This window comes from Mustela erminea, chromosome 12 (assembly GCF_009829155.1).
Source record: "Mustela erminea isolate mMusErm1 chromosome 12, mMusErm1.Pri, whole genome shotgun sequence".
NCBI classification, from domain to species: Eukaryota; Metazoa; Chordata; class Mammalia; order Carnivora; family Mustelidae; genus Mustela; species Mustela erminea.
The window spans coordinates 22,609,648-22,626,094 of NC_045625.1; the positions used below are offsets into that span (position 1 = coordinate 22,609,648).

General features: G+C 43.1%; 1 protein-coding gene across 7 annotated transcripts in view; it reads right to left on the reverse strand.

Annotated features, from left to right (window-relative positions):
• The window catches only part of PALM2AKAP2 (PALM2 and AKAP2 fusion), a 481,551-nt gene that overhangs the window by 106,427 nt on the left and 358,677 nt on the right, over positions 1 to 16,447 (reverse strand). The gene's annotated exons all lie outside the window — the stretch shown is intronic.

Here is a 16,447-nt window from a genome sequence, read left to right on the forward strand (position 1 = left end):
GAAGGAGGCAGCTGATACACAAGGTGGGGCTCCATTAGGCTGGTGGCCAGCCGTCCCTCACTCTCCAGCGGTCTGAAATTTCAGTCTGTAATCCCCTCCCCCACCATGAATATTTAAATAATGTTAATGACCCTTTGAGAAGGGACTGTCTCGAAATCCTCAGAGGACACGCACAGAAAACACCGCACACAGAACACGGCACGTTTAAAAAGCGAGCACTTCTCTTCCTCTGCTCCATCTCTGCAGAGGAAAATAATAAAATGCCAGGTTTCTTGAATTCAACTTTCCATGGGGAATGATGGGGGTTTTCGGTTTCCTATTTATTCTCTCTCCAGCTTTGCAAGTCAGAGCCCCTCGCTCTCCTTGGAGTTTCCATTCTAGGTAGGCCTGCTTCTTCCGGAACCCCTGGCCAAGGTCCTGGGGTCCTCTCCAGAGAATCAGTTGTGCTGCCAGACTCGGCAGGAAAAGACAGCTGCTGGTCCAGTTCTTCTTTGCTAATCCACAAAGGGCCTCCATCTCCCATACAAAGAAATGATATCATCCATCGGGAACTGCTCAGAAAGCCTGTCCACGCTAATGACACGTTGACAACAGAACCCTCCGGAGAAAAGGCATCTTTCCAGTCTTGAGCTTGAGTCACACCTCTGCTGGGGGAGGGGCTAAAGTCCAAAATGGAGAGGTCCCTTGTTCTCCTCAGGGTTCCTGAGTGTCAATAGGCTTCTTTTTCTTGCCACTTGGGAATTGTTTCACCAGCCTTCTGGTAGGTCTCCACTCTTGAATTTCAATAGGATTTAACTGATCTGTGGTCTGAGATAACAGAGCTTCCTCAGTCAATTCCTGTTCTCTCTCTCCCCTTCTTTTTCCATCTCTCCTTTCTTCCCTCTTTCCCTCTCCCTCCGTCTTTCCTTCCTTCCTTGTAGCTCCTCCTGCCCCTGACTTAAGGAGTTAAATATCTGAGTGCCCTACATCAGGCTCTATTTTTACCATTTTAGTGACACATGAAAAACTCACACGGAACTGAGGGTGTTTGGGTCGAGTTATTTATTATATGGACCACAGACTCTCAAAGGAAAGATTCTAAACGGACAGCAGAGGTGAGGTTTTAGAAACAGTAACATGGCAGGTGTGTCATGACTCTTTCTTATGTTTCTAAATTTGAATAAATGTAAAGTTTATCAATCAAATTTGTTTCATTGTTAGAGAGCACAGCAAGTCACACCAGCTGGATTACATCTTTCTGAAAGCGATGTCAGTGTTAGTGTTAATTTTTGAAAAGATTTCTATTTATTTATTTTAGAGAGAGAGAGAAAGCATGTGCACAGGCGGCAGGGGCAGAGGGAGAGGGAGAGAGAATCTTAAACAAACTCTGTACTGAGCACAGGGCCCAACCTGGGGCTCATCTCACAACTCTGAGATCACAACCTCAGCTGAAACCAAGAGTCAGATGCTTAGCCAACTGCAACACGCAGGAGCCCCAATGTTAATATTAATTTTAATTTAATATTACTTTTAATATTGATTAATAGTAAATTAATAGAAATATAAATAATAGAAATGTAAATAAATATTAATTAATATTAATTTTCTGTTATTCTGTGAATTTTAAAGTTCTGGTCTATCTTCCAGACAACTATTGGGAATATTAATTTAGGAAAAGTCCATGTTCAATATAGATATTAATTTACAAGAAAATTTCCTTTTCTTCCATCTTATAAGGTGTTAAAGAAGTAGACATGATTAAACACTTTTTAATATAAAAACACTTGGTACATGCCAGGTTCTAGAAATATTTGTTTAATTTGTTCAGTGAAATCACGGGTATGAACGTCTGCATGTGGAAGTAAAAACTGTTCCTAATTAGCATTTTCTCATTTATTTACCCCTCAGTCAGTGGTTCTCAGTCAAGGGTGATTTGACCACCAAGAGGACATGTTGGGAATGTCTGGAGATATTTTTGACTGATGTATTTTTGCTTGTTATAACAATGTTACAATTGTTACAATGGGGGAGATTTTGTGATAGTTATAATGTTATAAAGATATACTGATATCTAATAGGTAAAGCCTGGGACATTGCTAAACAGTACCCTCAGGGACAAAGGATTATTGTGTCCCAACTGTCAACATGGCTGAGGCTGCGAATCTGGCCCCAGACTCGAAGCCAGCACTAAGAACCACAGACATGAGAACCACTACAGTTACCAAAATGCAGATTCCCTGGCCCCACCTTTACCTACTAAGTCTGAACCTATGGGGTCATGGCTAGGAAAACTTTTTTTTTTTTTTTTAAGATTTTATTTGTTTATCAGAAATAGAGTGAGAGAGAGAACACAAGCACAGGAATAGCAGGCTGAGGGAGAAGCAGGCTCCCCAGTGAGCAGGGAGCCGGATGTGGGACTGGATCCTAGTCCTCTGGGATCATGACCTGAGCTGAAGGCAGACACTTAACCAACTGAGCCACTCAGGCATCCCACTAGGTAAACTTTTAACAGCTGCCAGGTGACTGTAAGAACATAAAAGTATAAGAAATCCTAGAGATGGGAAAAGCTGGGTTTACCACCTAGCACTTTTTTTTTTAAGAGAGCGAGAGAGAGAGAAAGCGCATGGGTGTGAGCGGGGGTAAGAGCAGAGGGAGAGGGAGAGAAAGAATCTTAAGCAGGCCCCACATTGAGGGCAGATCCTGACGCACAACCCTGAGATCACAACCTGAGCATAAATCAAGAGTTGGAGGATTAACCAAATGAGCCACCCAGGTGCCCCATCACCCAGGACGTTCTTATGGGTACGTAAGAATATACCCATAATATTCTTATGGGTACATCATATCATGTATCTCTTAACATGAGAATGATTATTTTTTTTTAAAGATTTTATTTATTTGTTAGACAGAGAGAGATCACAAGTAGGCAGAGAGGCAGGCAGAGAGAGAGGGGGAAGCAGGCTCCCCGCTGAGCAGAGAGCGCAATGCGGGGGCTCGATCCCAGAACCCTGAGATAATGACCTGAGCTGAAGGCAGCGGCTTAATCTACTGAGCCACCCAGGCGCCCCATGAAAACGATTATTAGAGCTGAGAATATTTTATGAAAGAAGCCCATTTAGTCTCCTAGATGCACTTTTTTTTTTTTTTGAAGATTTTATTTATTTATTCGTCAGAGAGAGAGAAAGAGCACAAGCAGGGGAAGCACAGGCAGAGGGAGAAGCAGACTCCCTTCCCCACCCCCCCAGCAAGGAGCCTGATGGGAGATGATCTCAGGACCCCGAGATCATGACCTGAGCCAAAGACAGATGCTTAACAAAGGGAGCCACCACGTGTCCCCTAGATGCACTTTAGAAGCACGTTTGAAGCAAAGAAAGGGCTATTAATGTTGCAGGGTGAAAAATCTAGCTGGGATGTCCAAATGTTAAATGTTCCCAAAGGCCCTACACCATCTAGGACACAAAACCTATGGAAATGTTGCTTAACAGGAGAACTCAGGATTTCTTTTGCTATGACCTAGTGTACATTTCTGCTCCGTTTGCATCTGCCATGCTGTTGGCCCACTTTAAACTGTGCCCTGACCAAGAGTGGTCTCAACAGAACCCAAGAAATACAATATACACTAAAGAAACACCAGAAGTGGGCTCCTGGGTGGCTCAGTGGGGTAAGCCTCTGCCTTCGGCTCAGGTCGTGATCTTGGGGTCCTGGGATCGAGCCCACACTGGGCTCTCTGCTCGGCGGGAAGCCTGCTTCCCCCCTCTCTGCCTACTTGTGCTCTCTGTCTGTCAAATAAATAAAAAAAATCTTAGAAAGAAAGAAAGAAAGAAAGAAAGAAAGAAAGAAAGAAAGAAAGAAAGAAAGAAAGACTAAAAGTAAATGTTAGTGTTTGGGAAAGAAATCAGCTTAGACACAATTTGACAAAACCTCTTCTTTCTTCCCAAACTGAGCAAAAGGAACCAAATCCAGCAAATAATGGTCTATCAGTAGCAACATGCCTCCAACCTGAGAAGAGCAGAAGTTGAAAAAAAGACTTGTGAGTGGCTCAGAGAAGTGATTTGCAAACCCAAATGAGAGCCCAAGACTGGCCCATCATAAACGAGAATCTGCCACTTCCCCCTTCTAGCAACGAAAGACATCAAAAACATTAGCTGGGTGTAATCCTCATATGTTAAATGTGTCTCACCAAAAATAAAAGTTTGCTAAGAAAAAGGAAGAGGGGAAGGAAGAGGTGGGGGAGGGGGCAGGGCAAAGGAACCAAAACCAACACCAAAAAGGTTGGCCCCGCTTTAACCAACAGCTCTAGATCTATACAGCTTTCCCACCAAGCAACAGGTAAAGCCTTTGGGAAGTTAGGAAGGATCCCAATCCCAAGGACATCTCCATGGGACCAGATGTACAACTGAAAATCTAAGAGAAGAAACAAACAGGGGGAAGTATTTGCAACATACATAACAAGGAGTTACTATTCTAATATGTGAAGAGTTCTTACAAATCAATAAGAAAACTGAAGAAAATCACTAAATACCCAAAAGAAAAAAAACTTAATAGTTTATAGATGAATAAATATAACTGGCCATGGAACTTAAAAAAATATGCTCAAACTCTTTATAATTAAAGAAATGCAAGCAAAAATACAGGGATAATATATTTGACCTATGAAATTGGTAAATACATAAAATACAAATTTTATTTGTTTTTGGTGAGGGAATGATGAAAATTGAGTGACTGTTATACTTTGTTGATGATTAATATATCGGTAAAATTAAGTGACTGTTGTACTTTGTTGATGATTGATAAATCGGTAAATTCAGAAGACAATTTGGTGCTGTCTCTGGGGATAAAAAATGTTCATACACTGCTCAAGTGCAATTCTCTCTGGGAATTCAGAAGTTTATAAAATCTAGGGAGTCAGATGACAGATTGGGGTGGTGGGGAGAAGTCAGTGGATGAAAAATTCCTGATCACCAATAAGGCTAAAAAGAAAGAGAATATTTAATAGACACTTTTAAAGTTGTTTGCCATGCTGTGTCATGATGTAAGTATTTCTGTAACCTGCAGACCTTTTAAAACAGGATTTGTTTGGAGAACCAAAGGCAAGGGGCTTGTATGAGGCTTGGTACAGGGTGAATATCAGACAAGATGGATATGAGATGAAGACGTCAGACAAGAAATCAGAACAAGGAGTGTCCAGAAGAACTAACCACCATACCACCCCCCACCGCCCCACGCCACTTGAGTTAATCACTTGAGTTAAGAGCCCATAAAAATAATGGGGTGGGGGATGCCTGGGTGGCTCAGTGGGTTAAGTCTCCACCCTCAGCTTAGATCATGACCTCAGGGTCCTGGGATCAGCCGCATCAATCTTTCTGCTCAGCAGGAAACCTGCTTCCCTTCCTCTCTCTCTGCTGCCTCTCTGCCTACTTGTGATCTCTCTCTCTGTGTCAAATAAATAAAACTTAAAAAAAATATATGGGCCGGGCACTGGACATCTTCTAATTTGTGAGTAGGGGTTCAAATAATTTTACTTTAAGTAAAAAAGAACAATTTATCCCTGCTGGCTATAGGACTTGGAACAGCCAATCCCAGGAGCTGGGATTCACACAGGTCATTTGCTTGCTTTCTAAACTAAATAGTTGTTTTACCTTGTTCATCCGGATGTTTTGTATGTCTGTGGCTTCCCACTTAAGACATTTCTGACCCCTGATTCTCATTTAAAGGCAGAAAGGGCATCTCTCTAGAAGTGTGGATTCTTCACAGAAAGGATGACCCATCCATAGGACATTTTAACCACCAACTTTTTGAATGTCCAACACATAAGACTGACATGGGTCAAGGTCAGGCCTGGTTGCTAAGTGGTAGTCCGCTCTAAAGACCGCAGATCAGTGTTTCCCAAGCTAGCTCACATCAAGAGTAGCTTGGAGAAAAAACTGGGACTTTGTTTCCCTGAGGCCCAGGAATCTGTATTTGCTTAAGCTTTCCACATGATTCTGTTACCCAGCCTGGTTTGGGAGGCACCTGGGGTAGACACAGTCCTTAGGCTGGAGAAGGAGAGCTCGTGGACACAGAGACAGGGACCGTGTCATATGAGAACACTTGGCTCTTAGACCATGTTTACACTCATTCGGGGCCTCGTTAGCAATGCCTGCCTTTCCTTCCTTTCCTCTCCAGGGTCTCTGGCTTCCTGTGCCCCGCTGAGTTCCTTCCCTGCCTATTCCACATTTATTTCCTTTTCCTGCATCCTCACACTTGGCCTCTCCTTTGCCAAACTTTCTAACACAAGGAAATGGTGACTTGATTACATTCCTGCCTGCTGTTTGAGACTCTTTTTTTCAAAAGACCTTTAGGAAGCCTGCAAATGACACATTCCAGAACCAAAGCAAGTTTTGCCCATCTCACGGTCTTTCTTTGGTCCCACCTTGCAGTTGGACCCTGACTTCTCTCCAAGGACAAACTGAGATCGAATCATCCAGATTGGCCATTGTGATATACCATTCCACGGCAGCCCAGAGAGAATGTCAGACAGTATTCCAGACTAAAATCTTCAATGAAAAGCAACAATGTGGGACGCCCTGCGTTGGGAAGGGTGGAAGGAAAAACTCTATTGGTGGAGGGGAAAGGCAGGTGGGGAAGGAAGAGGACACAGAGGACAGAGTCCCCTGGTATGGGAAGGTGCTGATGGCTTCATGGGACAACTGTGGGTTCCATACCCTTAGTCCCAGAGTCCCTGAAGCTCACATGCTAATGACAAGAACGTTACTCAGGTATTACTTTGGTATGTAACAACAACAAAGCTCTCTGAAGTGCAGATTCTTTGTTTCGTGGCTGAGGATTTTATCTCATTTAACAAGTGAATCATTTTAATTTTTTTTTAAGATTTTATTTATTTATTTGACAGACAGAGATCACAAGTAGGCAGAGAGGCAGGCAGAGAAAGGGGAGGAAGGAGGCTCCCTGCTGAGCAGAGAGCCCAATACAGGGCTCAATCCCAGAACCCTGAGATCATGACCTGAGCTGAAGGCAGAGGCTTAACCCACTGAGCTACCCAAGTATATCATTTTAAAAACCTACTAGGGACACCTGGCTGGGTTGGTAGGTATAGCATCTCTTGGTCTCAGGGTCATGAGTTCAAGCCCCACATTGGGTATAGCCATTACTTCAAAAAAATGTACTAAACATTCCAGAGTTTATGCCCTATTGGAGACAAAGCATGAAATGGGGTCATTTTTAAAGCATGGCATTGAAAAACAGAAAATAAGCCCAATATACTGGAGCCGTGCACAGTGCGTTCACAGGATGCTGGGAAATAGTGCCCCCAATGCCCAGGACAGTCTTCACTGAGTAAACTCAGTGGATTTGCTTCTCATTAATGGTCTGTGTTTGAAATGCTAAACTACTTTCTTTCCAGAGCTGTTCGATTCCTTTTCAATTTTAGGTAAGATGCAGTTATTTTTTAGGTTTTTTTCTATTTTCTTTTCTTAAAGATTTATTTATTTCTTTCAGAGAGAGTGCGTGAGCAGAGGGGCAGAGGGGGAGAGGGAAAGAGAATCTCAAGCAGACTTTGTGCTGAGCATGGAGCCCGACTTGGGGCTTGAACCCATGACCCTGAGATCACAACCCGAGCTAAAACCAAGAGTCAGCTGCGTAATTGACTGAGCCACCCAGGTGCTGCTATTTTTAATTTTTTACAAAATGGGACTGTAACATTTTCCCAGGAATTCCCAAGTTTCCCCTTGAACTTCTGTTCAGAGGCTGTTTGTTCATTTATGGAAAGAATCCTAAGGCTCTTCAGTACCATTAGGGGTGGAGAAAGACTACACTTTGACATCTTAAATAATTCTGATTATCACAGAAGTAATTTTCCCAGCAGATTCTGACTCATCAAATGTTTTATTTATTTATTTTTTAAGATTTTATTTATTTATTTGACAGACAGAGACCACAAGTAGGCAGAGAGGCAGGCAGAGAGAGGAAAGGAAGCAGGCTCCCCGCTGAGCAGAGAGCCCGATGCGGGGCTCCATCTCAGGACCCTGGGATCATGACCTGAGCTAAAGACAGAGGCTTTAACCCACTGAGCCACCTAGGTGCCCCTCATCAAATGTGTTCATATTGATAACTATCCAGTGAGAAAGTAGGCTTTTTCCTTCTACAACACGGAACACATGAAATTCGTTATCCTAGTGCTAAGTTCACCAAAGATGATGAGCTATATTGGAAGGTGTTTTAAGTTTATGAGATGCACAAAGTTACCTACTCACATCAGCGACCACTAAGATTCCAAAGTGTTAAGATCTTTTAAATACGGAGAATGCCCATCGCTGCTTCGACGGCATGTTTAAAGCTTCTTTTGGGATGGGACCGTGGCCAGTGTAAAATCACTTTCAAAGCCACAACAGCTAATGGTAAAGTCAACTAAATACACAGAGCCATGTTCTCCGCGCACACTCTGCACCAGCTCAGGTCAAAGGCTTCTCCCCAGCTCCCTCCCCTTCCCCTCTCCTCCCACGCTCCTTGCCTGCCTCCCGACCTCCCCAACCACCCCCCTTCCCTCTTTTTCCTTCTTTTTAGACTGCTGCCTGGCTAATTTTAGGAGCAGGCACTGCACACTCAAATACCTTAAGAAGCCTGTTATTCGGACAGATCACAGAAATGGGTAAAGCATCCACGTACCCGAAACTGCCGGTGACTCCCATGAAGGGCTTGGGGCACTGAGGCGCCCCGGCGCTGGACTGCTAAGTAATTTATAGCCTGGTGGAGATAAGATAGGTGGGCATGGAGACCGGGACGGCGTGTTTAGATAGAGGACGGCTGCTGCTCCTGTTTTTTATTTTAAACATTTTCTGTACTTGCTAGGGATGGGGGAGGGCATTTCACAATGCCAGAGACAGAGACTGAGAGCTGGGGGCACAAAGGACTTGTCACCCAAGCCACGTCCCTCATTTTACAGCACAACCAAGTGTCTGTGAACTATAGGAGCAAGAGGCCAGGGATTGGATCCTGATCTGTCCCTTAGTCGCTGTGTGAACTTGGGAAAGCTGTCTCCCGGAACCCTCTCACCTGTAAGCGGCCGATCAGAGCTTCTGCCATATATGGTTGCTGGAAGCATAATGAGATCATCCACGTAAAGCTGTAAACACAGGGCCAGCTGTAAACACAGGGCCGGCTACAAGGTCAGAACTCAGCAGTGGTTGTTGTGAGTGAAGCAAATGAATCCTAGGTCGGGGACAGAACTTGCACAGAGCCACCCAGCAAGACTGGGCCAGAGTCAGGACTCAAACACAGGCCTGCTCTCTCTCGGGCCAAAGTAAAGTTCTTGGCTGTAAGTTTGGCTCCTCTGTATTGTCATCATTGCTAAAGCAAACAGTAAACAACCACAACTCCTTCCACCTCACGCTCTTTCCTTCACCCAGAAAGCCCTTCTCACCCACCCCAGCCTGTCCAACTCCTCTCCCTCAAGGGCCTCTTTCTCAGCCTGTCCCCAAGGCTGCCATTCCCCAAGCACAGCCTTCTTCCCTCCATTTCCATTATCCTGACCTTTCCCTGGATAGAGACATTCTATCCAGTGCTCCCTAAGTCCTACCTAGAGTTTAGTGTCTTCCCTTAAGGACCCCTCAAAGCCACTTACTCCAGCCAAACTCCATACGTGGCTCCTGCCCCTCACCTTCCCTGCATTTCCTGACTGAAGGTCCTGCGGTCCCTAGAGCCACCTCTGCCCTCTTCTTCCCAGAGGTCCAGCCACTGTGGTTTCTCCTACTGTCCCCAACACCTCTGCCTGGTCTAGTCCTGCCTCCTTTCTTGCCTGGACCACTCCCTGGTCTCTTAACAGGCATCTCTGTCTTCGGCCTCTCCCCCATCTTGTCTGCTTTCACAGTGTAAAGGGGTTCGCCTCCTAAACCACTCTCCAGGGGTTCCTCTTGCCAAAATTAAAATTCTTCTTATTCAATCATTCATCCCTTTACAGATATTTATTAAGATCGTGCTATGTAGAAAGCATCACTGCATGTGTTAGGGATACGGGGACCATCAGGCAGGTGTCTCTCTCTCTCTCTCTCTCTCTAGGACCACCGAGCCTGGAGAGGGGACAGGCATTCTCCCTGCTGTTTCCTCCGGACTGCTGTCCTCTCTCGGTGAACTCTCCTCCCTCACCACTTGAAGATTTCAGCCCCTGTCACTCTGTCCACTAACATTCTGATCATAAATCACTACACTAAAATGCCCTTTTGAACTGGTCCCCATCTGAGTAGGTTTCTAGGAAATTTCTTTCTAAACACACAAAAGACCAACTCACAAAAATAACTTTTTAAAGCACACTGAATATAATAGTTCTTAAACTTTTAGGTTAAAAAAAATTTGCACTTTTAAAACCCCAAATAATGGGGCGCCTGGGTGGCTCAGTGGGTTAAGCCGCTGCCTTTGGCTCAGGTCATGATCTCAGGGTCCTGGGATCGAGCCTCGCATCGGGCTCTCTGCTTAGCAGGGAGCCTGCTTCCCCCTCTCTCTCTCTGCCTGCCTCTCTGCCTACTTGTGATCTTTCTCTCTGTCAAATAAATAAAATCTTAAAAAAAAATAAAATAAAAAAATAAAACCCCAAATAAACTAGACTGTAAGGCAAATTCTAAGAAGAATTTCGTATTTCATATGAAATGATCAACAACCCTCACATTTCTAACATTTACCATGGCCGTTCCTTTTCCCTTCCTATGACCTGCGTCACTCTTCTCTCTTTCATTCCCTTAATCACAAACAGTCTTTTCAGACACATCACTTACGCAAAAAATGTGTGGCTGGGAAGTTACTGATTCCCTCCATGAGGAAAGCATAGTTTTTGGTCTTTGCTCTGGATCTGAATCCAAGTGAATGGCTGCTTGTGAAGTTAACAGGCTCAACCTTTCTGAGAAAAGGATGAACACTCATGACCACAGGCAGGAGATCCACAGGTGGACCCTTCCATGGATGACTTTCCCAGTCTTTAAAATCGGGACAGTTACACAGTATCTATATTGCAAGCCTGGGGTGAGCCTTGGATGAGTTAATGCTCACGCCATCCACAGAACCTACCATTCAGATTCTCAGTGGGCGTAGCTACTTATGATGTATCGGTGCTAGTCTGTACTCTGAAATTTCCCGATGTTTGGTCGAAAGAGCCAGAGTGGTCTTAGATCGGATGAGTTCTTGACTAAACCCTTCTCCTACAGGATCATAAATATTTTCCTGTTGTTAAATTTTAATGAAAGTATTTGGGGGTGCCCAGGTGGCTCAGTTGGCGTAGAGTCTAACACTTGATTTCAGCTCAGATCACAATCTTGGGGTTGTTGAGACTGACCCCGTGATGGGCTCTGCACTGTGGGGTGGAATCTGCTTGGGATTCTCTCTCCCTCTGCCCCTCCCCGCTCCCTAATAAGTAAGTAAGTAAATAAATAAATAAGTTATTTCCCCAATTATAAAAGAAATGCATCCTCGTTGTACAGAAAGCATTACCTGTGGGCTCTGGAATATTACAGACTTCAGACTGAATCCCAACTCCACTCTACAGATTTTGTGACCTTGGGAAAGTCACTTAACTCCTCAGAGCATTGATTTCTGCATCTGTTGTACCGGTGGGACCAGGAAGGTACCTGCCTCACGGTGTAGCTGTGAATGTTAAATAAAATAATGTAGGTCTAGTAATAGTGCTTGGCCCTTAGCGCATGCTGGGGAAGAATGGGAGGACAAATCAGGAAGGGAAGAAAGAAACAAAGAAGTAAGGCTGAGAGGAAAGGGGGGAGGGAGGAAGGAAGGGGAGGGGGAGGGAGGGAGGGAGGAAGGGAAAAGGGGCGAGAGGGGAAGAGGAAATAGGAAGGTGGGTCAAGACTGTCATAGGACAAGAAAAGCCTGATGAAGTCCACCTGGGGGAAAACGGTTTATTTTAACAAACTTTCCAATACAATGAAAAAGTGCTTAGAAACAGGATGCATTTTTAATATGAAAAAGAAAAAGATTCTCTACCTCTTTTGCACGGCCATTTCTCTTAAGAAGGATTTTCCTTTGTCACTCATATATATATAAACTTGGAAATTTTTTTCCATATTTGGGTTTTGTTCATATTTTCTTTGCAAGAACCAACATATTTACAGCACATCAAGAATAAAAAAAAAAAAAAAGGAGTGGCTCCTCCTGGATGAATGTTTGTTTATTTCTCAACTTTCAATAAGCTTTGATTTTTAAAAAATTTCCAGAGGATTTAGTGACATTAATTTGAAAAAAAAAATCACCTTTAACATTTGAATTTGTTTAAATATGGTACATCTCTGGGGTGCCTGGGTGACTCAGTTCAGCATCTGCCTTTGGCTCAGGTCATGATCCCAGGGTCTGGGATCAAGTATCAAATCAGGCTCCCTGCTCAGTGGGGAGCCTGCTTCTCCCTCTCCCTCTCCCACTCCCCCTGCTTGTGTTCCCTCTCTTGCTGTCAAATAATTAAATAAATAAATAAATAATAAAGTACACCTCATGTAAAAGTAGACAACACAACATTCGATAAACCGATTTTTTACCTAAAAGCCAACAAATGCTGTGTAACAGAGAAGTGCAGGTACCTTAGGCAACACTAAATGAAGAAACTGTCCTAAGCTCAGACACGGTGGGGACAGCCAGTTTTCTAATAGATACTGCAGGACATCCATAGGCTGAATTTCTCCAGGTTGCATGAAAGGTCTATTTATTCACTGTGGGCCCAGCTTCCCTTAGTTACTGAAGAGGCAGTTCTGTTTTATCATATTCATGAATCACCACAATAGAATGATAACAAAAATGTAATCAGAACATTGATGGGATGGATGAGGGCCCAAGGGCAAAGTCTGAAAACCAACCAGATCCCAGCAATGAAATCGACTCTCTTCCCACCAGGTAAACTCCAGCTTTGTATTGAAGAACAAATGCCAACAGAACTACATAAAAGCTCCCTTATTGATCAGGGGCTATGAGACCTACTTTATACATTTGCATACAGCGCAGTCATTTTGTGCTCCCAAGCAAAACAGTGTGAAGTAGTCATTAAGAATAAGGGCTGGGGGAGTCTGGGGGGCTCAGTGGGTTAAGCCTCAGCCTTTGGCTCAGGCCGTGATCTCAGGGTCTTGAAATCGAGCCCTGCATCCAGCTCTCTGCTTAGTAGGGAGCCTGCTTCCCTCTCTCTCTCTGCCTACTTGTGATCTCTCTCTCTCTCTCTTTCTGTCAAATAAATAAATAAATAAAATCTTAAAAAAAAAAAAAAGAAAGATCAAGGGCTGCCTGGTTAGATCTGTGCTCTGAGACTCCTTTCTGTGTCCTTGGACGAGTTGCTTAGGCTCTCTGTACCTTTTTTTCCTCTGTAGACTTTGGTCCTTGCCCATGAGCCCCTCATAAGAAGACAGGCTTATCTGAAAATGGGCTCTGACCTATATGGAGAGAGACTATTTCTAGAGCTTTATCATCATTAGTTGCTCCCACTGGTGGAATGCTAGAAATGAACATAAGAGGAAATGCACTGATGTGTCCAGGAAATATTTGTGAATATATTAGAACTTTGGCTTGAACTATCCAGGCCACTGTCTTCTATTTTAGGAGGGGACCACTCAGAGAAAAGGAGATTTTACCAAGTAATAGAGTTGGTAAAAGTGCAAGAATATTTCATCAACATTTTAAAAACTGGGATGATGAAGCTATCTGCAAAAAATGAAATCAGGCCAACACCGATAGCCCAGCTAAAATTAAAATTCTAGAATGGGCTTCAGAAAAACCACAACGTGCCCAGATTGAGGAAAAGCTGTTTTGCTTTTTGTTTTGTTTTTGTTTTTTTCTTTTCATTCAAGAGAAATAAAACAAACTGGGGACAGAGTTCCCTATAGTTTCATTTCACAGGGAAACCAGTGAGTTATAGATCTTGACCTGAATCAGGTTTGGAAGCCTTTATTTCTAGGAAAAAAAGCCAGGAGAGTTCTGTTGATAGGCTATCAGTGTATTTTGTGAACAGAAACTGTGTATCTGTCTGATTTAAAGCTTCACAGAACACATTGTTATCCTTGAATGAAAGCATAGTAAAAAAAAAAAAAAAGTCCCAAACCACAATAATCAGACACATTAAGCAATTATCTTCACCTCCTTTGCAACACCCCTCCGGACTAGGGCTGCCAGACTAAGTAAATTAAAATATTGGATGCCCACTTAAATTTAAATTTTAGGTAACCAATAAACAATTTCCCAGGCAATATTTGGGACATACCAATACTCAAAAATCTATTCATCACTTCTCTAAAATTCAATTTTAATTTAATTAATAATTAACTTAATTGAGTGTCCAGTGTTGTGTGTGGCAAAGCTACTCCTGCCCCATCCTGAGATCACTCCTGCCTTTGCTAACAGTAAAACTAATTTGCATTCATCAATACTCAGATCGAGAGGTTAAGCAGGTCTACCAGGTTCAAATGCTCACTTTGAGGCCTTTGATAAGTTACTTACACTGACTGTGCCCCAATGGCCACATCGGTAAAATGGGATGAATAAGAGCCTCTCCCTCTCAGGATCAGTCTGAGGATTATATAAAATGGTGCAGGAAGGGCCTAGCACAGGACTGAGCTCATAGCAAGAACTCAATCCATATTAGTTGTGATTGCTGGTAAGGGAACACAACGAAGAAATAAAACGGCAAAGAAGTACCTGGATCTTTCCGTTGCCAGGAATATTCCTTATGTATACACAGAGAATGGAGAACTGTCCAATGGCTATGCTTTCATTTATGTGACTTTCATTTTATTAGACAAATAGGGAGTAACACATCGGAATGATAATAACCAATTTGATGCAGCTTGTTACAGTCTACAGCATGGCCTTTCACATCCATTACCTGGGAACAATGCCATATGCATATTTCTTTTTTTTTTTTTTTAATTTTACTTATGTATTTGACAGACAGAGATCACAAGTGGGCAGAGAGGCAGGCAGAGAGAGAGGAGGAAGCAGGTTCCCTGCCGAGCAGAGAGCCTGATGCGGGACTGGATCCCAGGACCCTGGGATCATGACCTGAGCCCATGGCAGAGGCTTTAACCCACTGAGCCACTCAGGCACCCCCACAAATGCATATTTCCAAAAAAAAAAAAAAAATCAAGACAGTGGTTCTCCAACAGGGACTCCTGTGAAAAGGTAGCTGTAGGACCAAAAGATGCGTCCGACCCTCTCAGAGATCCACGACTCTGAAGAGTTTAAAGTTTAAAGTTTAAGTTAAAGGATTAAGACAATCTGGGACAAATCTTCCTTTGGCAAGGAAGCAAACAGAGAGCAGTCTTATGTATGGACACAATGTGGAAATGACTTCTGGTCCCGCACACAAAACAATCCTCCATGTCGTCATCATCACATACAAAGGACAAAGGGCTCCACCACCGGCTGCCCACAAAAGACCCTCCGCAGAATGGCTGTAACCTGTGGCCTCTATTTATCACCGGAAGATTCTAACTGCTTTCCCCCTTTTGTAATGGAGAACATCTGCCCTTCCAGAACAATCTTTGTCCCAGCGGTGAATTTTACATATAGAGAAACAACATCCTTTTTTTTTTTTTAAATGTTTCTTTCCCACGTCCTTGATTAGGAAACATGCCCCCTTTTTAATGGTTTTACAGCCAGAATCTCCAACCTGCCTAAATCTTAGCCTAAGCACAAATGAAAAATATTGTATATGTTGTTAAATTAATTAGACTGACATGGCTCTAGTACCATGGCCATCTATGTAAGCAAACCAAAATCTAAGCCTGTAAATGCTTCAAGGTTATAAAATCAAAACATAAAGGATAGCCAATCCCAAGAGCCAACTAGTCTTCAAGCTATAAGCAATCAATAATTTCCTTTCTTTGCTTCTGCCTTTACTCTATACAAATCTCTCCCCAAGTTCCCATCTTTGGAGCCTTGCTAACCACTTCTGATCAAGTGCTGCCCCATTTGAACTGATCTTTCCTCAAACTCTTAAAATGTTTAATAGGTCTTGGTTTATCTTTTAATAATATAAATAAGTACAAGGCTTCTTTCTGGAAAAAAAAAAGAATCTGCTGTGCTAGAATTTTCAGGACTCCTTTTTGCAAGTACATAAGTTTTTAGTATCTTCATACAGAATAAAAGGGCAAGTACAGATGGCGTTTGGGATTTAGTTTGTGTACGTATTTGATTAAAATGGCTCTTTTTTGCAAATACTCAAGTTTTTAGTATCTTTATATAGAACAAGAAGGCAAGGTACAGAGAGCGTTTGGGATTTAGTTGGTGTATCTATCTGATTAAAATGGCCACATGATTTCTACTCAGAAGATAGTTCTTTATCATAGACTGATAGAGTTCCAGCATGACTGATGTAGTTTTGAGTAGTCGTCATATAAACAGAATTCAAGAAAACAATGCGTAGCCCAACAGGTGCAATTTCTGGCTCCCAGCAGTGCACCCAGCTGGATCAAGCCAGATACTTCCAGGATGTTGGCACTGA